Source organism: Falco biarmicus, chromosome 3 (genome assembly GCF_023638135.1).
Source record: "Falco biarmicus isolate bFalBia1 chromosome 3, bFalBia1.pri, whole genome shotgun sequence".
NCBI lineage: Eukaryota > Metazoa > Chordata > Aves > Falconiformes > Falconidae > Falco > Falco biarmicus.
The window spans coordinates 98,052,164-98,078,698 of NC_079290.1; the positions used below are offsets into that span (position 1 = coordinate 98,052,164).

The 26,535-nt window shown below is 42.5% G+C and overlaps 1 protein-coding gene across 1 annotated transcript in view; it reads right to left on the reverse strand.

Annotated features, from left to right (window-relative positions):
• JARID2 (jumonji and AT-rich interaction domain containing 2) overlaps nt 1–22,006 on the reverse strand; it is a 100,155-nt gene extending 78,149 nt beyond the window's left edge. Inside the window, exon 1 of the mRNA XM_056331035.1 lies at nt 21,865–22,006. The gene's annotated coding sequence lies outside the window, so the exon portion shown is untranslated. The remainder of the gene's footprint in view (nt 1–21,864) is intronic.
• Nucleotides 22,007–26,535: the final 4,529 nt, after the last annotated feature.

Genomic DNA, 26,535 nt, shown 5'->3' on the forward strand with positions numbered 1-26,535 from the left:
CTCTTGCTTCTTGACACGTGCGTTGCGCCCCGCCCCCCCCCCCCCCCCCCCGCACCCCCAGAGATTCTAATAAAAAGATATGGTGCGTATCAAACTCATTTTGGTACCAGGTAATCATACTAAACACACACACACACACACAAACTGTGCATACACACCAATGATTTGTCCTGGAAGCGACAAAAATACAGTCCATCTGAGAAGACTTTGTTTACAGAAGAGCAAGACTTACCAATACTTCATCTTCCCTCACACCCTCCATATTTTTTTCTCTTAGGATATGGTGGTATGTGTGCAGCAGGATGCCTGAAATTTGATGGTGCGCCTCAGACAAATTAAGAGCTTGCTGATGGTGGAAGAAGAAAGTCATGTTCCTCCCAGTCCTGCATCCTGTTGTGTGCTCAGACCAGGAAGGGATGGGAATGTGCTGTCCAGAGAGGAGCAGGGCAAAGGGAGTGGGACCGCACCTTTCTGGGGCAGCAAACCACTGCGCTGCCTTACCTGCCTCTTTCCAGCCTAAATGAGGGGTCTCAGTTTGGTTTAAACCGATCTCAGCAAGGGCTGCCACAGAAAAAAAAGGTATGATGTATGTTCTTCCCTTCAGCTCAAACCACACGCTCCTGCTTAATGCCAGCGCTAGAGCTCCTGAGACCCCATAATCAGCTGGCTGAGGAAGTCAAGCTAGCTGAAAATTAATTTATGGGTTGATTTTTTTTCTTTGTTGGGTTGGGTTTCATAAGCACAGAAGTGCTGGTGTTGGCACAAAAGAGGTGGCAAGAACTCACGGGAGGGAAGAACAGGACTGCCTTTTCCAGTAGCAGCTTGCATTAAGATCATCCTGAGCTGACGGGGAAACACATTTGTTACTGAACTGTAAAATTTTAAAGGAAAATATGCCCAGCAGCAATGCCAGCGTAGTCCTCTTTGCTGTCAACCCTTCTGCAACAAGGAGTCCAGTCTCCATGAAGACTTTACAGCAAGGAAGACATTTAGGTGGGTTGGTTCGGTTTTTTTTTTTCACTTCATACCCTTGCAGCTTTTTATTTTCTTTTTTTTTCTGAAGTAATGAGAAGGTCTGATTTCCTGCACTTCTGCCCCCATGAGCAGATCACCCACCATTCTCCCCTGTAGCATCATAAGCAAAGCCCCAGCCTACAGATGTTTAGAACAAAAAGGAGAGGATGGTATTCTAGATGCTGAACACTGAGAGTGATGCTGGAAGAAAGCCGAGTGCTCGCTGATCCAGGTGCCCCACGGGTGAAGAGTCCTGCTTGGCACTGGGCTCCTCTGGCAGCATCCCTGAGATGTGGCTGGGCTGCCCTGCCCCTGATCAGCTGTATCTGGCCAGCACCTCATGCCAGCACCCACCTGAGGGGACACCTGACAGCAACAGTAAAGAATAGTCCCAAGAGCAGACCACTCGTATTTTCCAGGAACACACACCTGCGATGATGTTAGGGTCACGTTCGGGAGATGTGTCCATCAGTCTAAACACACTCCGGTAATTAATTTCATACTTAAAAAGGAGAGCATTTCCAGCCATTTGAACCTGCCGGTAACCTGCTCTGTGACAGGCAGCGAGACGCCTTCCTCTTACCGCGTTGCATTACAAACCCAACCTGGCACTTAAGTACTTGCTGCTGTACATGTACATGCAGACACGTCAGCCTGCTCCACACCTCCGACACCTGGTCTCAAATGTGGACCACAACACCGACACTCAGATGTGACAGCCCCAGTGCACGTCTCGTTCCTTGCTCCATCCTAGCCCTTTTAATTTATTTGCAACACAATCCCCTGTAATAGATTGTACACCTAAGGTTAAACTTCTTCCCAGATCAGCACTTTTCAGTGTCTCCTTGCGAGAGAGAGGTTCCTGCCCATTGCTACAGCTGGCCATGACTCTCTCTCAAACCCCATCATGGTCAAAACTGCCTCTGCCAAAGCCCATCAGTAGCATCCACTCAGCGCTGTCATCTGTGGCTCCGGCTCTAGGGGACCAGAGATCCTCAGCAAGGAACCCCCACCTCACTAAGCACTCTTGTAAACCTGCCCCAAAAGGTCCAAACCCCTGTGGTGCTTCCCGATGCCGCCTCTCCTCCTTAACAGCACTGCGCCAACGTTTGGCCACTGATTTACTGGCAGCCCTCAGGCAAATCGCTTTTCTGTCCCTTTCCCAGGCTGAAATTAGATGTTGACCAAAGGAGGGCAGGCAGAAGGATTAACATCCCATGAAAAACGGTGTCTCCGTGCACCCACGCCTGTTTAAATCGGATGAGGACCTGAGGCCAGCTTGCCACGTGGCCGTGCAATAGGTCGTGGCAGAGTGCTCCCACACAGGAGCGGCAAGAAATTGGCAATTACTTCAACCGGGACCGCCAGTGAACATTTGATGAACTCTCGGCACTAGTTCATTTAGCTCTGAAAAGCCATGCATCTGAAAGGCAATTGGTGAAAATGCCACGCGAAACCCTGCCGAAGAACGAAAGAAGTGAAATTGGAAAGAGCACTTGAGCAATAAGAGAAAGCAGGCAATAAGGCCAGGAGCAATAAAGAAAGTAAAACATTGTGAGGGAGTGCAAAGAGCTGTCGGTATGTTCAGGAAAGCGGAAGCTACCCAAAAATAAAATGGAAATCCCACACGGACTAGATGACTGAGGAGAGAACAGCAATGCGGACAACAACATGCCTGATTAGAAAACTGCAGAAATCTGACAAAATATGCAATCCTTTTCATACCCAGACAACCACCGAGCCACAGGTAAACAAATAAGTGGAGGATTTCATAAAGCCCCCAAGTATTTTCTTGATATTAAATTGTATTAAATATGGGCTCGGTAGCTAGGGATACTGTTCAAAGTAACAAACAAATGCAACCACAATGGGTTGTGTAAGTGACTGCCCTTAGCACTAAAGGAAATCTTAATAGCTTGGAGGCGAGAATCAAGTCAACAAAGTCAACAAATAAAATAAATGCATCTTTTATCACATCATTACCAAGGGAAGAAAATGCCAAAAGGCAGAACTAGAGATGCTTCTCCTGAGGCTTTGCTGGCAACACAAGATTGCCCCAATTTAATTTAAGTTTTGTTAAATCAGTTCAAATCCACGTGGACTGTTATGGGTTAAGAGTAGGTTAAACCAGTGCCTTGCTGACAGATAAATCAAAAAGACAGCCTGTCCATACAGCCTCTTGTACCAGATTAACTTCATTAATTTAAAAGCTACATCTTGAGTTAAATTAACATAAGCCATCTAGAAATCTCAGCAAAGCACCACCACTAAGACTTGAATGATTTTGGATCAGCAAATTCAAAATCTCTTGTAAAGCCATCCCAGATTCCTGCTCACCTTCTCCACTACCTGCTGTCTTCTGTACTGTTTATCTACTGCAGACGGAGGCAAGTTTTGTCTTTGGAAGACTTTTAAGCTATCATTCCATCTCCAAATATTTAAATTCAGTACTTTGTAAAAGGTACTGACTCCAGCTTCACATTTTGAATCTATACAGGCAGTATTAAAAACACAACAGATGCAGACATCCCTAGTCTCATATGGGGTTCAAAAATCTTGGTGTGAGTTTGCCAAACGTGCTAATCTGTATTTTTGTGTATCCATCAAGGTGCTCTCTCCCTGTCCACAAGGGACTCCTTGCAGCTAGGCAGCTTTAAGAGTGTTCCAGCTTTTCTGTGCATCACTGTTATATAAATCTGCAAGATCAGAAGCTACACTAGAAATAACTGAGGCACTAACAATATCCTTCCTCTTCACAGCCACTGCATGACCTTAGCCAGCCCACCATGACCGATCTGATTCACAAAGCTTTAAGCTGAATAAAATTAAACTATATAAGTAAGTTTTATTATATTCAATGTTTTATACATGCATATACATGCATACACATACACACGTGTGTTTATTGCAATAAAAGGCAAGTACTGGAGACAAAGATCAGAAATATGAATAGCCGATTTTTAGATTACCATAATAAGATTTGCAGAAGGTATTTCGTAATTTAATGAGATAATAAACCATCATAATTAACTGCATTTTCATACCTCGCCCCTTCCCTGAGGGGAAAGATCAGCGTTAAATACAATCAAAACCCAAAACTCAACACTCCTCCAGACTTAGTAAGGAACCCATCCTACCAAAACTGGTGATCCAGACACTGTAATACCTGCAAAACATGCCACTGAGGAAACTGAGAGTTTAAGCCCATTTCCAGCTCCAGCCCGTTAAAGAAGGTTTTCTAAATCCAAATGAAAGCAATGGAGTGCCATCACCCTCCAAGTGCAGAGGTGAAGCAAAGCAGCTGTTGTCGCTCATGTCTTCACCCAGCATTAGGAGTGTCAAATTAAAGACTACTCACTCAGTTTTACTTAGCAGTTCCTTTAGAAGGACTTAGCAGCCAATTATTATATACAATCATTTCCTTGAAGAAAGGACGTTTCGACGTACAAAGCAGCAGGGGCTGGCAGGGGGCACAGACAGGACCACACGACACAAAAGTGAAATATGTCTTCTTCAACAGGCCAAGAGAAGCAGATGAGATCTGTGGTGTCAGTCCCCATCACAGCAGCCCTGAGGTTCCCTGGGTCGTAGGGGACAAGCAGTAAGTCAGGGCAGCTCTTACTCTACACCTTTCTCCCAGCAGATAGCAAGGAACCCTCTACAAGCATTTCCTGACGACGTTTCAGTGCTCCCCATTTGATTCAGTGAAGGAAAAACATGCACAAGGCACAGTCTTTGCATCAGCTATAGCTGACCCAGAACATCAATCTCCCTGCTCTAGACAGCTGTGATGGAAAGTGAGACATGTCAAAAGCTAGGGTTCATCGTTATTTAAATTAATCATTTGAACATTACTATAAACCAAAGTGCTACCCTCCCCTTCTTCAACTTACCATGCTTCCAGACAAGAAATAAAAACAGTGGCATCTTAATTTATAGAATCTCAGAAACAAGTAGGGGTGGGGTGGTGGATGGGGTCAGGGGGGAAGCAATTGGTCTACAAATACTGTGCAAGTAGCAATATAAATTAAAAAAACAAACAAACACCTGAATTAAATCACCTTCATAACACAGTACCAGCAGCTACTGGAAAAATGTGGGCTAAACCCAAGTTTCCCAGTGCTAAGAGCCACTCCATGTTGTGACACTGTAGCAAATCTGGCCACCAAGCAGAGGATGCTCATCGCCTGGGGAAACCAGAGTTGTTTCTGGATTGGGCGGTGGGATGAAGTACAGAGCAGGGACTCTTCAGGAGAAGCACTGAGAGTCTACAGTATGGGAAATGCTATTCCAGAGCAGTGCAGATGGACGGTAACTGTTATTAGTACGGACTTCAGATGGCTCAAGCAATCAGCTATCCAGAAGAAATAGCTATGGCTTTTAATACCGACACCAAGAAAAGCACAGCTATCCTTATTTCCTATAAGAATTATAAACCTGCAATAAAAAATAAAGCCTTTTAAGGAGCAGGGTGGAGGCTGGGAGTGCGAAACAAAACCCTTCAAAACCTGCAGCTTTCACAAGGGGAACTCCAGCAATCCTGCCTGGCACCAAAGGGCTCTCTGATGGCACCAGTTAGGGGCTGGTTGCTGCAGATGTCAGTCAGCAGTTTGTTTTAATCAATAACACAAGATGCCCCTAGCATCACCAGTTTTACTGTGTTCACTGCTTACAGAAAACACAACTGTCTTATCTTTTATTAATTGGCATTTCTCAACATTCCCTGCCTTTATTTTCCTCTCCTTAGTATAAACGAGCATATTTGCAAATAATAGAAATAATATCATCAATAGAGAAAATGAAGCTCACACTGTGGGATGTTCATTGCATGAGGCTGGAAAATTTCAAGCAATGATAAATGCATTAAGTTACGTTTTATGTATCATTAAGTAATGCCGAATTGTATCCTTAAAATACCCGTAAAATACTGATAAGGCAGCCCTCCTGAGAGAGGGGCGATCCCCCAGCAGACAGGGTGAAGTGCCGCACTGCATTCATTATATAATAACATTTTCCAGGGGAACGAGCAGAGCGTTTCCTGCGATGCACGGGGAGCGTACAAGCTGTCACCGTGCACTCAGCAGCAGCCTCTACAAGGACTGTGTAGCAGAATCAAGTAACTCGTGGGTGTATTAAAGGAAGAATAAATGACATTCAAGTAACATCCATGTTTTGAAGCGCAGGCAGTGCCTAGCATCACTGCATTGCCTAATTAAAATCCACATAAACTCAACGCGACACCCATCCAGCAGCAAACAACTTTCACATATCCACCTCTGATGTTACCCTCGCCTACTTATCAAACTGCTAGAGTACAGCTCTGCACTGCAAACCCCCTTCCTGCACCAGCTAAACACCACTGATGATTTATAAGTGCTGGCACACATACACCGAGGGAGGGGGGGGAAGAAAAAAAAAAGGGAGGAGGGGTGTGGGGAACAGCACAAAAAGCCATCTCATCCCATTGAAGAACTCTCAAGGGCTTCTCAGCTGATGAGGTGTGCTGCTGGCATTCAGCACCGCCACTGCTCAGACCTTCTCACTCTGTGTTTCATCCACCCCAGCAATGTAGCCGAAAATCTTCATAAATCCTCCCTCTGATATTCAATCTGCAAAATAACCACCGTGACACAATGCTTTGGAGCTTTTTACTTCTATACTCATTAAAATAATTAAGGAACTGAGACTGACATTAGGTTTTTTGTGGGGTTTTCCACATCCTCGTTAAAGGATTCCATGGCCGACATGACACAGAAATTTAGGGCTCATTATACAGAACCACCTAAATTAGTATTCTGTTCATGGGCTTAATAGGTATTTAAGCAATGTAAGAGACAGGTTTTGTTTTGTTCTTTTTTAATTGATAGAATAAACTGTATTCAAATGCTCAGAAAGTCTCACATGTCTGCAGAGCAGAGAGCGCTGAATGGGCTGAGCACAAACAGTCCTAGGACCCTTTGTTGCCAATAAGACAAATGAGACCAGTGGGTTTCCTCCTCCATCTCCAAGCCCTTCGTAATTAAAGATAGCAGCTCACCTAATGTTCAGGAAACGCCGTAAACATTTGTTTTCATTAAGGCTCATATTGGGAAACCACGCAGATTCTGTTGAATAAAACCTAGCAGAAAACCACTTCAGTAAAAAAGGTTTGGATGGTCCAAAGAAACAGCAGAGTAAGGAACAAACAAGGAAGAAAACAAAGCAGAAAAGTCAACAACTAATTAATGCGTCCTGGATTGTCTAATGATCACCAAAGAAGTACAGAGAGGAACACAAACAGAAAATAGATTTCTGTTTTAAGGTCTAAAGGGTTTGGTGCTTCTCATATGAAATTACAGCAAACCCTCAACAAAGGTTACCTCAAATAAGCAAAACATTTTCATACTACGTTAAAAACAAGGACTTGAGTGGAAAGAGCAAAAGAGACTCTGATACCTTTTTTAAATATTTTTTTTGGGGGGGGTGGTGGGGGTGGCGGTGGAATCCAGAATCCAGCAAGGCAAGAGATGACTTTCTTCTTCCTACATTTTATTTGGAACCATATATAACACTGACCTACATCCTCAGCACATAGCCCTGAAGTCCTGCCTTCTTGCTATCTACAAAGTAAACAGTAATACTGAGGGGGCAAGTGGGGAAGCAAATCTCTGTATAGACACTATCCTTGCACTACCCCTTACTGGTAGAAAAATTCTTTTCTGGAAGCATATCACTAGATAGCTTCCCATACACACACATACACACACCCCCCCCCCAAAAAAAAAAAAAAAAAAAAAAGTGCCTGACTCAATAAAGTGTTCTATTTTGTAATAGAAAAAAGGATTCCTGAATATGTGCGTGTCCTCTAGCCTCCACTTCAAGAAGTTCCTGTCCATTTGCTTTTTAAGTTGGGAACGTCAAGTTCTAAAAGATGTGTCCCTGAGCAGTAAGAAGTGTCTTGGAAAAAAAGCACACCCAGGGGACAGGAGAGATCAGAAAAAGTGAATATTATCAGACTCTGGAAATCTGCCCAGATACTGAAATACTGTTGTCTGTCCTTATGTCAAACCCTACTTCAGCCCAAAGAGCGTTGAAAAATTGTTATATGAAGATACAGTATATGAAGATTAAATTCACACTTGCTTTTAGAAGACAGAGTAACAAGAACTTTAACAAATTCCCTTTTAACTTTCTTTTTTCATGTTAAAAATTAGAAATAATGATGTGACAGAGCTGCATTACGAACACCAGATCTCTAAGGCAAAGCATCTTCCTCTCCGAGAGCTGAGCAGAAACAAGAAACAGCATCAGGCACAGATGCTGCCCTTCTCAGCCAGCCCAGCCCAGAAACTTCCTTCCTCCGCCATAAGCGGACCAAGTATTTCGGCAATGGCCTGTCAACATTTGGTAGAAACTGGGAAATTAGCATACAGCTGCACCCCCAGGCTGGCAGAGGGTTCTGAACAGCACGTCAGAACTCGATAAAGAAGCAAATCAACCTGCAGCCTTGAACTGAAGACAGCATGTAACACCAAAGAATGAGACAGACATGGGGACACCCCCACACCCAACAGCTAAAGCAGCTAAATTTCCTGAAACTGGGCAGTTTCAGCATTGGGGGTGGGGAACCAGTGCTCAAGATGCAACTAAGCTGAAAATAATGACCATAATGTGGAGTAAAGTTCCATATTGTGAAGTTTCTATAACTGAAATAAGAGGAACCTAGTGTGGTTTGGGAAACATGGGGCACTTTCGTTAGGTAAGTTTATTTTCATTGAAATAACCCTGTAACACAGAATAAAAATGTAAAGGAGAGATTATTCTGTTTTCACGTTGAAAGGCACATACTTTTTGTAGCCCCACTAAATCTGTAACCCTGCACACAAGCTACAACTCGAGAGGAAACGATGTGACGTGGGACCTTCAACACCAACATACGCTCAGTGCAAAAGGCTTGGAACAAACAGTCCTGTGGGTGAAGAGGACATCTTTCTCTGCCACTAAAATAATTAAGTACCCAACAAGTACGAGACCCAGAGCAGCAGCCATCCATTCAATAAACACTTAATTTCTCAGAGTTCACACTGACCAACTTCAACAGAGGCATCAACGAGCCAGGGAAGAGCCTGGGGAGATACACGGCAGCGAGTACGTGGCATCGCTTTCTGATGGCTCACTCTGTGGTGTAAAACTCCAGCACACACAGAATAACGTAATTGAAAAGGAAAATAAACAAGACTATTTGCTAAAGAAACTGGAAAAACGGAAAGATATTAAGCAGGGCTACTCCAAGTGCAGGCAAAAGCAGGGCCACTTAATTTAGAGCATTCTTCAGCCTGCAGACATCTTAGGAAAATGTCTGATCCACAGAAATCAATAATGAATAAGTGCTGTCTTTCAGTGGATCCAGGAGTTAACTCTTGTTATTTAAAAATGGACTTGAATGTAGTTGTGCTGATAAAGCACTCCCAAAATCCTCCTTCAAGGAAATAATTTCTTTTTTGTTTATTTATGAATATCTATGTTAACTTAATATCAGAACATGGAAGTGGAAACATAAATACATAAATCCAAAACCAGACACATAAATAGAATTAAACTAGATTATTTAAATAAATAATAAAATTTCTTTTTCATGTAGTCTTCAAAACAATAAATATTACTCCAATCTTAAATCCTTCAAAACACTGCCAATTAATTTTGAAGATGGGAGAAAGATGCAACGATTAAGTGATGTGCAAGGCCACGCAGTATGGCAAGAATCTGAAATGCACGTTCCCTGCCCTGTACCTGTGGTACTAGGCTACTAGGAGATCCTATGTTTTATTGCACGAAGAGCAACAAAAGTTTGAATTCTAGTAGAGTTCTGTGACTGTAAGCTGCAAGGAAGAAAAAACGGGTTTTTTTCATGTGTTCTTTTTCAGGACTACTCCAGTTAATTCTCCTGATAAGAACAGCATGGCCTTTACTCAAATGCTATCTCCCCTGTTTTTCTGTTTCTCATCTGATTCACCGTTAAAGTTTATTTTGCAGCCCATCTGAAAACTGGAGGCAATTAAATGCTCTTCAATTGGTACGGCATGTAGCACATGTATCGAGAGTAAATTTAACAACAAGACTTCTACATAACAGAAATGAAATAAAACTCATAAAAACCAAACCTTGATTGCATGGTAACATTTGCCTAGGTATGACTCAATACTTACAATTTAATTTTCATGTAATGAGATGATTTCATAGGCCTAGAGACAAAAAAGCGAGGTTCTCAGAAGTTGTGCCACACCTGGTTTGTTGTCTTGTTCTCTTACAAATTAGCTGGGTGGGATGAACCAGATTTCAAGAAAAATCAATAGCAGTCAATTTTTCTAGTGTAAGACAAACATAAAAAGTCCAAGCACAACCAGATACCGCAATTAGTGGGCCAGCTTGGCTTCAGGCTTCTGACCTAGAAGTCAGGGGGGTTGAAAGATTTCTCAGTCCCCATTAAGAAAACTTCATGATTTTCAACATGCAGGTGTAAAGACGACAACACTAAAAATAGAAGTAATCAAGAAAGTCCCAGCTGCTCACTTTCACAGCAAACTAGACGCATGCAAAAGAAAAACATGAGACTCCCTTCTAAAAAAAGAGTTGATTAAAATTTTAGAGTAATTTATTTTTAAATACACATTTTGCTTGACAACTTGCAGAACAAATTGTCACAGGGCCAGGAATAATCTAGAGCATAATAAAAGAGCACAGAAGACAAAAAAAGCAAAGGGTTTCAGAGTCTCTCCCTCACCTCGCCAGGAAAAGGAAACGACCAAAAGAGACGAGGGAGGTGTCTGCTTGCTTAGAATAAATCCAAGACCAACGTTACCCTGCAGGGCTGAGCTGATCGGGGCAGCCTGCCACCACCCCTAGGCGTTGATGCTCCTCTTCATCATCTTTATCCCCATGGCCACCTCTGCTGTGCTCACCAAGATGCCCAGGGAAACTGTCCCTGAGACCAGTCCCATAACCCCACAGAAAACCACTTGCCTTGGCGTTTGCTAGGTGGCGGACCACGCTGGAACCAGTACAGACGTGGTCAGGGGAAGCACGCTCCTCCTTGCCATGTATGCCCTGGCTGCACAGCAGGCCATTAGGCTGTCGTTTCAACCCAACACTCCCAACAGGAGGCAAAGTGATTTGTGTTACGGGACCAACAGCTCAAGGTAGTGTATTTACACAGTCGTAAAACAGAAGGACTTCTCAGTAGGGTCCCGAGCCCACTGAGCCTACACCTGAGAGGTGCCAGAGCTCAGCGGCCAAAGGAAAAGACTGCAACATGGCAATTCGTAATCACCTTGGGCAAGGTCTCCCTAAAGGAACAGGGAAAACCTCTGAAGATGCAGCTACCGTAAGAAACAAGCGTTCATCAGAACAACAGTGCAGCTGCACCGGCTTTCTGGGCAGGACGCCCCTCGGCCAGGTACTTGTGGTAGAACTTCTTGTTTGGAGAGCTCATTTCAAATCTCCCATTCACACAACGAACCACTGACACCAAGTGAAACAACGCTTCCCCAAGACAAGGGGTTGAGAAACACAACTGCATATGTGCAAAGGAAAAAATCCTATCTCTTGCATAATAGCCAACTACCCAAACATCCACGTTTCTCTGTTAAAACTGCAATATACAAAGTTGTATAAAGAGCTATCAAAATTATGATGAGGTGCAAAGAAAAGTCTCTCAGACTTAAAAGGCTAACGATGTATTGTCTCAAGTTTTCATTTCTTCGTGAGAGAAATTTTAACTTGCACCAGAATGTTTATATTTAATTCCAAAAGCTGCCATTTAAAATAAATAAATTCTAAACTCTATCCTAGACACTCAGCATACATACACACGCACTCGTTACCAGTTAATTCATTTTGCAGAATTATGACTCAGATGAACAGCTCTTCAACTGTGAGGAAAGATCAAATCAGATAATAGCTCCAGGAGTGACCCTTTTAACCAGGCATCTCCTCACTCTTGACTCATACGCCAAATTTTTCATTCACATAAACAAATGTCTCCAGGATTTCATGAAGGTGAAAGCGTTACAGGCAAATGACATGTTGCAATAGAAGAGACATTAGAAACGAGGTCTGTACAAAATCTACTTTATACTGAAAAGATAAATAACAGCTGCAGGAGCTCCAGGAAAGGAGGAGGGCAAGGGAGGAGAAGAGGAAGAGCGGATGGTCATCTCCATAGTAACTACCACTATGAAACTCAGGGGAGAACTCGTCTGAAATCTAAAAGAAGGCTACTACCAGTAGAAATAGACTGTAATGCAACTGGGGGGACTACAACTTGCAAATAATTTGCCACGTGGTCAATGATCCCTCAAGTTTCAGTTTATTTAATCAGAGCCAAGAACAAATACCAAGAGAGGAAAGCAAAGAAGGAAAGCATAAAATCAAAACATAATCATGACATGGCCATTACTGTACAAATTATTTAACAATAAACACACCATTAACATAGCAAAAATACAAATTATCAGGTTAAGAAGAAGAAAAAAAAAATAGCTTCCCTCAGGGAATCCTGTGCTACTGGATGCAGCAATGGAAGAAAATAAAGGAAAAGCACTATACCAGCATAAGCTAGGCCATATATGTAAAATGTCTGTGATTTTTCTAACACAAGAGACCTGAGAAGATTCCAGAGAAGATATTTACAGTAAAAAAGATCTATGCTTTTCAAATTCAGTTCAGAGGTAGAAAACTCTCACACTGCAAAGCCTCAACGCTGGTGACAAGGACTGTCCTATTTCTGACCAGTGCTCACACCACCCCACACCCCTCATCCATTTGGGAGTCTTGAGGCTCACTCCCTCCTTGGGGTAACATCTGCTTTGGTCTGACCCGCAACAACACTCACACCCCCCTGCAGCCAGTTTTGATGGATCAGCAGTAGCCCACACTCACACTGCCATTTGCAAGGAACAGGTCAGGAATATAATCCTACCACTCATGCACCATCCAGATCAGCCACAGGTACATACAGGGTAAGATTTTCTATAGTTTATGTATGCCAAACCAGCACCTTCAAATACTTACAAAATAAAATAAAGAAATAAATAATAATAATAAAAAAACCTAACCCCCCCCCCCAAAAAAAACCTCACACCCCAAACCTCCAAATATACTTACATCTTAATGTTACAATACACTTCCATTTTAAAATATCAGAATGGTGCTCTGTTTGTTCTTGTAAAATCATTACCTCTGCAGAGCACAAAGAACAATATTATTCCAACCCAGACTTTTAACTCGGCACACATACAAAAAACACTTAGGTCAGAATTATAGCAGAAATGATGTCGTATGCAAACAGCCCATGGTAAATCTCCTCTAAACGTCCACAGAAAAGAAACTAGATGCTTTCCCATCGCCAGTTTGCTTAAATACTAGTCAAAACACAAACTAGGTCTTACAGCAGTTAGCAGCAAGATCTTCAGAGATGTTGTTTGGACACTGGAGAAACTATAGTAATGCTACCTATTAATCATGTCAAGCCTACCACAACAAAATGAAAAATTTCCCCTGGCAAATCAGCCTTAACACCCCAAATGTTCAACTGAATCTAAAGATTACACAAACCCAGTATTACTACAAAGTAAAAAATAAGCAAGAATCATCATACCGTACTTCTCTTCCCATATTCTTCGTTTTATAACACTTCAGAAGACCACTAAAAAGCAGCCTTACTTCATAAAATTGTTAGTAAGTTTAATCTAAGAGAACTACTTACTGCCAAATATTACAGCATTTTACATCTTTATTTCAGGAACAGGTTCCTACTTTTCCTTTCTTGGCCTTTTATTCTTGCTACAACTATTTTTATCTGTTGACATCTTTTAAGCTCAAATTTTCATTTTATGCAAGAAGCTGAATCTGTTTCATTTAATTCTGAAATCTTACCCAAACCTGATGATGGTGCTGAATGTTTTCTCACTAAGTAACCTCTTCTTTTCCAAAAGAATAAGACCACTGCAAATGCTAGGATGGCTAATTTCTAGGAACCAAAATTTTAAAATAGAATCCCATTCTTTGAAATAATCTAATAGAAAAAAAAATCATGGCATTACCATGATTTTCAAAATTCAATTACATGCCTTTTTATTCTTCCTGGCTTTGATTTTAAGTTCATGTTGCAGAATTACGAATGGAGGATCAAGTGGACACTCATTTGTAACACATGTGAATGTTCTCCCATACCCCCCTTCGTGCTGCAGGATCATGGAAATTGATTCATGGAGTGAGCGGACGAAGCTGTGGGAGGTCTCATGAGCCTCAGTGTTTGTTTGGTGAGCATGCAACATTTTACCTGTGAGGTTAATGCCATCCAAAGCAAAAACCACACATACTTCTTCAAGTTACCCATGTTTCAAGTACTTAGGATGAGCTGGCCTGGCTTTGGAACAGCAGCAACAGCCAGAAACAGTGAAAGGCACAGCAACAAGTCCACTTCTGCTGACATGACAAAATCCCTGGGAATGTCCACCACATCTAACATTTCTTCTGAAGCAGCATGGGGCTTTGGGAAGAAAAAACACTCACTGCCTGTCCAGACACAGTCCTCGATGGAAAATGTTTTTAATGCCAACCTGTCTTTTTGAAATGCCACTAAAGTAGATTGTCCATAAATGCCTTATTCCCTTGACAGGGGACTAATAGAAAAATAATTTACAGAGAGGAACAAAGTCAAGAAGGTTCTAAAAGGGATCAGATCGGATGGGTGGCTCCTCTCCCCCAATTCTCAGTGGCAATGGTCTGTGCACTGGGCTGAGCCTGTGAACTATAAGATCAAGCAACAGCACAGATGCACGTGGGAAATTACAGAAGAAACAAGATACAGCAAAGAGTTATGTTAAACCAAACATAAGGCTAGAGTCTTATATAGACAGTGGCTTATCTACATCAAAAAAACTGTTTCACATTGACACACAAATTTGCTTGTAAAAAGTGCCTTCAGTACAGAATCAGTGATTTCCTGCATTGGCTCGGACCAGCCTCTCCCTGGTATTTCAGCGGTCAGTATCTGGACTGTCATACCCAGGGGTGAGACGTACGACACGTAAAGTGAACGACAGCAGGGATGGGTTGTTACCAAGCAGCTGAAAGAGCATTTCCCATACACAGAACCACAGAAACAACTGCCCTTGTCCCGTCTGGTTTTGGAAACTTCCTTGGTCCCTCAGGGAACAAGCCCAAGCTCAACCCCATGAAGACTCTTCCTACAGCTCTGACTTCTGAAAAGAAGATGCAGGTGAGAACAAGCAAGTCTGAATTGGACACTGCTTAACAATTCCCAGCTGATATAAACCATACCTTTGGAATTATTATTATATCACTACTCAGACAAGTTATTTACAGAGCTGCCTACCAACAAAGTTAATGTTCAGATTCTTGTACCTTGATGTATCTTGGCCTGTCAGATAGAAGAATCCACGTCAACAACTTCTGTTTGCTCCTTATGAGAATACTGAAGGAACATTAATCACCTGATTTTTTCCTTTTCAAACTACATGGAATGATCTCCTTGACTTCCATTACAAAGTGGTAATCTATTTCTATTCCTGTGCAAATCTACTGCAATGGACTATTACAGTTTTGTTTATAAGGTTTGTTATTTAAATATAAATGTGCTACACTAAAAATATATTCCACTCATATCAGAATTTCCAGAGGGGGGTAAAAAAAAAAAAATATCAAAATTATTATACATAAATCTTACTGCCATTTTGGTTTTATTGTGGATTAATGTAGTTCTTCACAAGCAAACAATTAGTGCAGATTTGCATAGCCTACTGAAATTGAAAAAAAAAAATAGAAGCACCTGGTTGATAAGTGGGATTACATTATGTGGTAGCAGGCAACAGCTGAACACAAATACATTATATAGTGTTTCAATTAGTGAAAAGACTACTCACTAAAAAGGTCCTGGAAAAACACTTTGATATTTATGAGCAGTCTCCCGCTTTCACACCTGAGTCATAATACACTGCTCTCTCCATCACCTACAATGCTGAGTAGAAATCCCTTCACAAACTTACGTATGTGGGAACAGGATTGACCTTGTTTTATGTCTTGCATGGAAGGTGCTAAGTCTAGTGCTAAAGAGCCTGTTCATTATTACCTATAAAAACAATTTGACAAACAAGGAAAAAGAAACCAATCCCAAGTCCCCGCAATCTTTTGACAGCTCTGCTGCAAGGAAGTCTTTTGCAGCTCAAGTTGAAAAGGATAGATCACTAATAGAAACCACTTAAATTAGCAGCTTGCCTAATATGCAGAAGCTTGCCCACCCTTGACTGGCTTTTTTTTGTGCTGAGGGTACAATACGGCTCCTGCCAGCCTCGCAGCTGTGCAGCCACCAGCCCAAGGAGACCCGCACACTCGCCTCCTCAGCCACATCCTCCCACCCTGGCATTTGCCAAACCTTGACACTCATCTTGCCCCACAGCGAGCCAGTTCAGCAAGTTAAATTGGCATCTAAACCCAAAAATTTTAAGAAAAGACAAAACAGGGAAACGGAGCAGGCAGCAGGGAGCCAGCCCAAGGCGAGGGGCAGGAGCACATCCCGTGGGTTGGCCTTGCCACAGTGCACAAGCACACTTCTGTCACGTGCTTCAGACTGTTAGCAGAAATCTGCTGTATTAGAGGCTTCAGAAGATTCCTAATAAGTAATTTCTGGCCAGTCTAGCAGTGGCAGCTTAAAACACTACTGCTTCCCAGTGGGTTGTCCCTTTCTCCTGTGACCAGCAACCTTCCCTGAAGCAGAACTGGAGAAAGTCTTCTCCCAGGAGCTGCGCACACCCTTGGTCCAGGGGGGCACATCCATCTGCTCTGCTGCTCCTACAAGGGTGGGAAATTTCTTCAACCCTATTTTTCTTCAAAACCAAACAAATCTCTTTGTCCCGCTTAATGGAGAAAATATTCTACCAACAATGAAAAAAAAAACCAAATTTAAAGCTGTAATGACTATAACCTCCTCTCACTTCTCACAGCCTTCTATTAATAGAACTTCATGATAAAGAGATAAATGCCCTTGTGCATTTGGCAACACCCCATGTGCATTTCTGGGAAGGGGGCCATGTAAATGAGTAGCCACCTGATTAGTAACAGGAAGCAAGCAATAGCCTACTATCACCGAAGATTAACATACTATCACATAAAGTCTGCTCTGCACATGTGTCTTCTTGGGTAAGGTGAGCAACTGTTGCTGGAAAACATAGAGCTGTCTCTGCACACTGTTATTAATTGCCAGTGGTTGTAGTCTTAAGAGTTGCCCATAAAAATGTACAAGCATCCAGCACAGTGACCAAACACCTTTGGCCTGTTACCTATTGACCTTCTCAACTGAGAATCACAGCTGGAAACTGGAGATTAATAACAAGAACATGCAGCTACACTGAAGTTGCACTTTCTCCTTCAGCAATTACATGTTTTTACTGGTTTTGAAAACGCACGATCTTTACTCAGTGAAGACCATCCAGCCTGATGGTATACAGGCTCGATATACTAATGGGTTTTTTTCATCTCTCCCGAAAGCACTGAACAAACTAGCAACTGCTCTCCCTTAGGTGGGAATTAGACAGCACCCCATACACAAGAGAATCAGTGCAACACTTGAATGCTTAGCTTTTGTCAATTGTTAGTGTAATGCTGACACCTGTTTCATGGCTGAATGTAGTATTTACTACTCAGGATTAACCCCCTGCTTTCCCCCAGACCTGGTCACTACTAATACACACAGCTCAGATCAAAGCAAGTATTTTCCATTCTTTGAGTGTAAACTTCAAACAAATCAAGTATTTTGAAGTCCTGAGCTTGCCACTACTGCCACTGCCAATCCGCTCCCAATCCCCAATTCTACTGTAAGCAGGGCTTACAATTTTTGGATCGATCTGGAGACTCTGCAGAGGCAAAGCCGTACATGTACTTCTTTTCCTCCTTACCATCACCTGACTGACAAAAGGCACGTTGCATACTTTTAGTACTGCTCTACGATTTATGTTGCAATCTAAGTGCTATGCTTACAAATAAACGGAGATGGGACTTTCTCCGGCTGAAAACCTGCCTTTGTAGGAAGAAGCTTCCCCCCATCCCCAGAGAGCACAGGTGTTAATTACTGATCGAGTACTCACAGACTCGTTGGAGCCATTTGAAGCCTTACAGCGCCAGGCCACCGCATTCAAAAGCCTGGTCCATCAAACAAGTATCTAAGCCAGTTTCTAAACAGAACCTGCAGCATTATATTACATTAGCATACTTCCACCAGGACTGCTATCTCTTGAGTCCCATCATGACGCTCTCTTTATGGCACGTGTAGCTCTTCAATCAAGCTATGTTACTAGGAAACAGGGTTGAAACTGGGGGAAAAAATAAAAATAGATATCATAAACCTGAAGCAGTGCTTGGTTGGGGATTCTACTTTTGTGTTATGCAGCTTGGCACGTATGTGCGAAATAAGGACTACTCAGCACTAATCTCTTCACTGGTCAGCAGGCAGGCTAGTAGGGATTTACCTCCCCCACAGATGCTTGTCAGCACCCACCTACCTACAGCTAAGTCCTCTGACTTGTAACTCACTGGAGCATCCACCGCCTAGTTTTGACCCAAAGAAAATCGACACCAGAGATAGCTGGCATAGCGAGACCACGAAGCAATGCTAACTGCTAGCAAATTCACCCTCCACTCAGCTTGCTACCGCAACTGGCACTTGCTATTCCTCCAGGTTCTTGTGCAAATTGTCTCTGAAACTGGAAGCGTTTGGATCAGCTGTAAGTGCAAACTGAAAACACACACATGCTGCACACATGCATGAATCTATCTCCCCATTCCGTTTAGATAACGTGACTTGCTCTAGCATGGGGGAAAACGCTGCCAGATCAGTTCACTGAACTGACTGACCTGGGGGCCAGAATACTGCCAGATACAACAGCTACGAAGAGAAGGGAAGAAAAAACTGGGAAGAAACTGTTCGCTTCCACAACACCAGCCTGCCATAACACTGAAGAACTGCAAGGTCAAACCAGAGCCTTAAACTATGAAACCAACTGGAGCCCCTCACAACAGCATCCCTTATTTACTACGCTTACTTGCTTAGCGCTCTTTTTGTTTCTGTCACTGGTGTGAAACACAAGTGACCTATTTCTTTAGAAGATGACAGGTTAAGGTTTCCAAATGAAACATTCCTGCCATACACTAAAAAAAAAAAACCAACCAACTATAAAAACCCCACAAGCCACAGAAAAAAGAAATAGTAATTTACATATAATGCATGGTTCAAACACCACAGGAAACCTGGTACTCAAAACTCACTGTGTTGTGTACAATTTTTTCCAAACACGTATGCTTCACTAAGTGCACTAATTCTTAAAATCATTTCACTGCATATAACACCAGCTATATACCACAGTATTTCAAGAAGACAAAGACTCATTTTGCAGAGGGGGATAAACTGCACGAAGTACATGCTAAAGCTACAGCGTTTAAATGTGTATTTTTAGTGCAAGTCTGCCATTAGTTGTACACACAGCTGAACAGACAATTGAAAAGTTTGATTTTGAGGAAGCCCAGGGGAAAGACAAGGAGGGCACAATTTCTGAAATCTTGACGAGCTGAGGCAGTGAACCCATAGATGCCATTTCAGTCCCATTCCCCTCCTCATCCTCCTGCATATCCTTTGTCCACCCAATATTCCTGGCACAACTCTGCATGGGATGCCAAGATGACCTGGACTGAGGAAACGTTACATATTCAGCTAAACAAAACAAAAAACCTAAAAGTAAACAAGGAAGATGGCATCAAAACACTCAACGTGCTGCAGCAGAGCTTAAGAGAAGCAGCCCAGAAAAGGTCTGTCTGCAAAGAGGAAGCTGGGGGAGGAAAGAAGTAGATAAAAGTCTGTGTTGGGTGTAAATGGAAACAAAACAGGAACGTTCTCCTTCACAGCAACTGCAGCAACAAACGCAGTATTATTTCAACAGTTCATGATGCATGAAGAACAGAAACGATGCCTTGCCTTCCACAAAAGCCAGAAAAATATTTTTCACCTTGGCTTCTGTTCTGGGAGTTTGGTTTGGTTTGATTTTAACCCAAAAAGAAGGCACTGAGTTCCCTATTATTAGACCTGAACCACCCAGCTGCTTCTCAAGTGGTCTGAATTCCCGCAGCCAAAAAGTATCAAATACTCCTCAAAAAACCACGTCACACACAATACTCAAATGTAGTTTCTTGGGACCAGTGATGCAGCAATGCCACTCATTTCTGAAGCTAGACTGTGCCAGATACCAGAAGCCCAGGACAACATAAGAGACAAGCCCTCCTGCCCCCTGCCAGCCCCAAGGGACGAAGGGGATGCCCCCTTGGCTGCACCAGTGGCTGCCCCTGCAACCATGCTGTGAACAAGAGATGAAAACACACAGGTCAAAAATAAAAAAACCTGGCAATAAGCCTCTATCAGTCTTCCTCTCACTATTACTTTTAATCTTAACCAGCTCGTTGAACCTACTCATGGTGTGATGCTGCAAGCGGTTGTGTCAGCGTGGCTGAGGAACGAGGGGACAAAGCAAGCGCAGAGGGCAGCAAAAATTCCTTAAGATAACATGCAAACAACAGTGGGAACACCATGAAATGATGACCATTGTCCCCCAGGATCACACCTACAGTGGATGTCACCTAAATTTCTATGCAGAAATAATTTTCAAGCTTCCATTGTATCTCATAAACCAAAAATAAACACACAAATACTCCTCTCTTGACCAGCAGTAGGATACAATCAATGTCTTACAAAACTTTTACCAGTATGGAAGATGATACAAATTTTATTCTGATACACCAGAGAAGTCACATGGGCATATTAACTAGTTTGCTCCTTGGGAGGTAGAAAAGGTAGTGGGGACCAGGGGTGGGGGACACAAAAACAGGAACAGGGGGGTGTCCAGGAAAGCACCACTGTCCTCACCCCATCAGGTCTCTCAGGGGAATCATAAGGTCACGCATAAAATAGGAATACTTCTTTTGTTTGAAAGAGAACTTTATTTTACAGTTCATTTTGGCTTGGGGCTAGGGTGCAAGGACTGTGAGGGAAAAAGGTTGAGAAAGCATTTTCCGTTTCTCTCTTTCAAGTGGCATTTTTCAGACAGCCTGTTTTTAGTTCTTACTTCACACAGAGAATGAGACAGCCTCCTGCATTCTCAGCATATTTTCTATAATAAACTGGCTTGAGTCCTACGATCTTAAGCCACATTTTGCACATTCAGGATAAGAACTCATAAGAGTTCAACAAGGACCTCATAAACTGACTTCTGGGAAAGAGGAGACAGCTTGCTAAAGCAGTATGTCAGAGTAGTTCCTTGCAACCAGTACCCACCACACTGCCTTACTATGCAATTCCTCTTCTCAGAAGCGTCTGTTTTATTTTTTTAACTTCACACAGTTTCATTCAAGAAAATTAAAAATAACAACAGTAACACTAACTACTTCAGCAATGCTTTCCTTGAAATTACACACATACATATTGACATGTTCCTGAGAGACCAAGGCTGGTGGAGGAGGAGGAAGGGCAGGAGGGGAGAGAGTCTTAAGGCATTTAATTTAGCGATTGCCTACTGCAAAAGAACCACCTGATTTTCCATGCTTTCCAAAACAAGAACCATCTACACCAATGGATGAAGCAAAATTTACTATATCCTCACTGTTACTAGAAGGACTCCATGCTGGCAAGTCTGTTTATAGCAGCGTATTATGTACAACTGTAACAACCAGACCTACTCAAAACATATTCACAACCTTACAGCACAAAAGAGACAAAGCAGAAAGGCTATACTTTAAACATAATGCACTACTGACCTTTTCCTCGAGGGCCCTTCTTCAAAATCTGAAGAACTAACATCATTGCTTGTTGAGGACACCTGCGATGCATCATCCTTCTCATTCTCCAGCTGTTCTGATCCCGGTCCTAATCCTTTAGATTGGCCATTAGTGAGAAGTCCTGCAAATGTGACAAAGTAGTACACAATATTCAAAACCTGCATTACCAGTGCCAAATGGATTTTATAAAAATTCATGTGTGACACTAACAATAGAGAGCTGTCCAAAGCAACCATCTTGCAGAGAGACATACTGGTAAGATTGCTTTTGCACAGAGGTACTCCAATAAAAACATACTTGACTGCGTGTTTCTGGTTTGGTTAACTGTAAGGCCCCAATCCCAAATAACCACAGTATGGGTGTTTGCAGTAGTATTTATAATCTTGTCACATCCCACATTTGAAAAGAGACACAGCTTATTCAAACTCATCCTTTTTGTTTTAATTTTTTTTCCCCTAGAACTCCAGTTGACTGGCATATATTAGTCTTTTGCATTTATCTATAGATCAATATAAAATTAAGCTGCCATTTGGTCCAATTTGTTGTTGTCTTCTCTTCACTCTGCTGCTTCCAACTACTGCAATTTATGATCCTTTAAAAAAAAAAAATCCTAAATCCCAAAGGGGTGAACATCAAACGCCTGTTTCTCGACTCTTGTTTCTTCTGGCCAAGTGTCGCTCATCTACAGAAACTCCACACTACCACCAAGGGTACACAGGGCAGGGGAAACATCTGCCACAGCTGCCTTCCCTTCTGTGCCTTTTCCGTCCCGGAGGAATACTACAGCAAACAGAGTCACATAGATGGAAGACAGTGTTGGGCCCCATATGAGGGTAACGCTTAACGTACTTTGCACATTCTACTTTAAAAAGTAACTACAATATAATATAACTCTCACAAAGAACAGCAGAGAGACAGTGAAACCACTCAAGGAAGAATTAAAATAGTAACATACTCTTCAATAGGCAATGGAAAGAAAATTACTAACTATTTTATCAGCTCAGTATTTACTCAGTGTTTGAAGAGCTTATTACCAGAGAAGCCCCAGTCTTATCCAGAAGAATGCTTTCCCCCTTTCCATAATTGCACCTTAGCAAAGAAAATGGGGGGGCGGGGAGAGCCGACCCCTTCCAAGGTAAGCCAGGCAGCAAGGCTGGTAAAAGGACTAAACCAAAAACACTAATAATAAACAGCAGTTCAAAACTTTCCATCAGCGCTCCACTACTTCAGACCTCTGTCTTCAGGAACACCACCGCTTAGCACAAGCGATGCACTTCGTCATCACATAACCGAGCCTTTGACCACGCTCTGCTGCAAAGAGACACTAAAGCACAAGCAGGGCAAGCGCAAGGCACCCCTCTGGCAAGCTGCCTGCTCTAAGCACTGGCACCTTGGCCCCAGCCATGGCCAAACAGCCTTTCCCTGCGCAGCCATTGCTTCACTGCTTGCTCGGGCACTACAACTGCATGCCGTACACCACGTGCTCCGAACATTTCAGTCCTTCCAATTCCAACCTCATCACTCTGCCTGCCCATTTTTGAACAGTCTAATCCCAAGTCTGCATCGTACCGCTGCATCACATTGCTCTCTCCCTTTTCCAGTCAAAGTTTGATCTTACTCAGTCTGACCTACACCAAATTTCTCTTGACTTGGAGTCAGAAGTGGCTACATGCTGCGGTTTTTGCAGTTTTAAATACACCACCTACAAAGCAGAAGCCTGGATATTTTACTTTTTTTCTTGTGGGGTAGATGCAGTGAACTGGTAGCTCAATTTTTTTCTTTCTAATACAGAGCCCACAAAGCAAAAGTTGAAACTAAGCACCAATTTTTGCATTAAAATGTCTCTTCTAGCCAGCCTGACTGGCAGGGAAAAGTTAAATGACCCAATTTACATTTTCACTCCCCTTTTGTTAAATTCCTTTTGACACTTCCTTTCCATTAAAGAGATCTCAAACTGTGACTCAACAAATAATACAAATTTCAGTATAAGCACATGATACTACACCAGGGTTTGTAATGTAACACAATGATACGATGCAGGGTGACAGCATCCCTTCAAAGCATTCCCAAGGAAATGAAGGCGACCTTTTAAAAAACATTGAATAGATTGTATTTCTATGGTGAATTCACCCTCACTAGAAGCCCAAGTGCCCAAGTTTATTCTTAAAACAGTTTCAACTTTTGCTTTGCATTTTTCCATGAAACCACTGTCAGTAAAATTTACAATTTTTGAACTCCAGAGAAGTCTAAATCAAGCATATCATTTGAGGCCTTATACTCAGTAACTTAACTCTTATGGCAGAATTTGATTAGGTTTTCCAAAAGCAGTATTTGTTCTGGAGACTTGCCATATGTAAAAACCCAGCAACCTGAAGTATGTGAGTCAAGAAAATCACCTTTTGGGCTGTCAACTCGCACGCACTTGGAAAGCAATTTTTATTCATCCTTTCACCCTGCCAAACCATCAGTGCACTTGGGAGACAAGCATGATTTGTGTCCCTTAAGGAAAAATATCAGTTTGTCTGCTATTATTCATCATAAACAGCACCACCCCAAACCTGGTAATATTGCAGGTAACTGGTTAGCTACCATCACCTGAAACCAATTGAAACACATGCCCTAAAACAAAGGCATAAAACTACAAATGAGAGACACCGATAAGTAACGGGAACGGGTGTTGTGTTCTACAGGTTTTCAGGGCCAGAATAATTGCAAAATCCACGCCAAGGTGATGAAAGGCACAGACAGCCACAGTCCGCAGCCTCCTTCCAAGCACTGGAGAGAAAGCACAAGCTGAAGCAGGCTGTTATAAAGTTTATTGCCACTCAATCATTTTTATACCAAATGTGTTCAGTTTGCCCCCAGATACCTTTTCCTTCAAATGCCACTCCTGCTCTCTCTAACTGCGATAAACCACGTTCTTTTCTGCTGCGCATCAGTTGTGAGCTATGAAGGGTCTGGAGGGCCCAGGACAGGATGGGGACCCCACAGTTGTGCCAAGTGACACTAGGGCACCCCCATCACCATTAATGAGTTGGCACCGGTGCAGCCGACGGGACATACAGGTCTGCTGGTGCACTGCAGGAACAGTCTGGTGCGCATCAGTCCACGTGGGCTTGACTCTCCAAAGTCAACCAAGCTACAGGATGCAGCAGGCATCTGCGTTTCTTAAAAGCCAAGTACTGCAATTGTACATGTATATAAAGAGGGGAAAGCAACCAAGCAAGAAAATACTCTTTTGCACAGTCTGAGCTGAACCACTCTCTAATCCTGGCGACTCTGGAGCACCCAGCTACACTCCAGGAACCAGCAAGTCATCAAGAGCCAAATAAAATCAAAGGGACAAATAGATCCTTTACTGCTTTTCCATGGTTGTGCCCTTCAACCTCTCGATCACAATTCCAGTGAGCCCTGGCTCATGGCAAAGCCGGTGACTGGTGACAGTCTCAGCTGCTGGGGAGCTGGGGGCAGCTGCCTGCCCCTTGCCCACCGGGCTCATCTCAGCCCCAGCTCTGCCTTTCTCCCCTGGCAGCTGCACTCATGACCGACCACAAGGCCCGAAGAACCAGGCAGAATAAATCAAGTTTGACAAAAACAGACTTTATTCCTGGAATATAAAGTGTTTGTTTTAAAAGTCAAATTAGATTTCTTAATACTTTTTTTAAAAAAACTAGACCTCATTAAAATTGAATTTGAAGGTACAGTGACTTGGATTATAAGTCAGTTTAGGATTTCATATATTAAAATTACTTACGTGAAATAATAATTTATATATAGAGTGGAGCAGTGCATATTTGCTGCCAAAGTTTAAAAGGAACTGAAACACCAAACAGCTCAAAGGCACTGAATAAACACTGCTTTAACTAAGTCAGTAATAATGAATTATTTAATTAAGTCAGAAATACAGGAACTCACGTATCAAATGACATCCGTGGTCCCTTAAATACACTGTCCTGGCTCTAACTGATGAAGACTAGATACTTTAAGAGAAAAGCCAATTACTAATTTCTAGTAATTAAAAAGGGTAGCTTAAAACTGAACCATAGAGATCTCAATATCCTTTCTAAAACATATCTTAGCACATAAATGTCAGCTTCACAGTTTTGCTGAATTCTTCCGCATACATTATGATGGCAAACTGCAATTTTAGTTACATGCTGTTCAAAAAGACACACACACACACACACACAAATCCACTTATCCGTTTCTAACTGCATTGAGAAAAATGTGAATATATCACAGCAGACGTGAATATTATGTCCATTTTGTCAGAAGCTGGGGAAAGCAGAAAAAGCCTTTCTGCCTTCTGCACCCCAGTCATTCATCAGGACATTTCTAGCACCTCTTTTTTATGTTTTCAAATCTGTCTGCGGCTACAGGTTTGTATGTTTTTTCACATGCAGGAAGGCTCTGCAATGAGCTGAACTGTACCCTCCAGGGTGATCCAGACAGATACACATCTCATGGCTTTACCAACTTTGCAGAGCACGCTCCCTCGTGTTCCCACTGCACCTCACTACCCCCTTTGCTTCTTCCCTGTCGCTGTTAACTGAGCAGAGGTCTTGCTGAGCCTTCTCCAGCAACAGCCATTTCCTTCCACCAAAAACAGAGCGTGTAAGGGACAGTTAAATCTGCTTGAATGAGCTTACG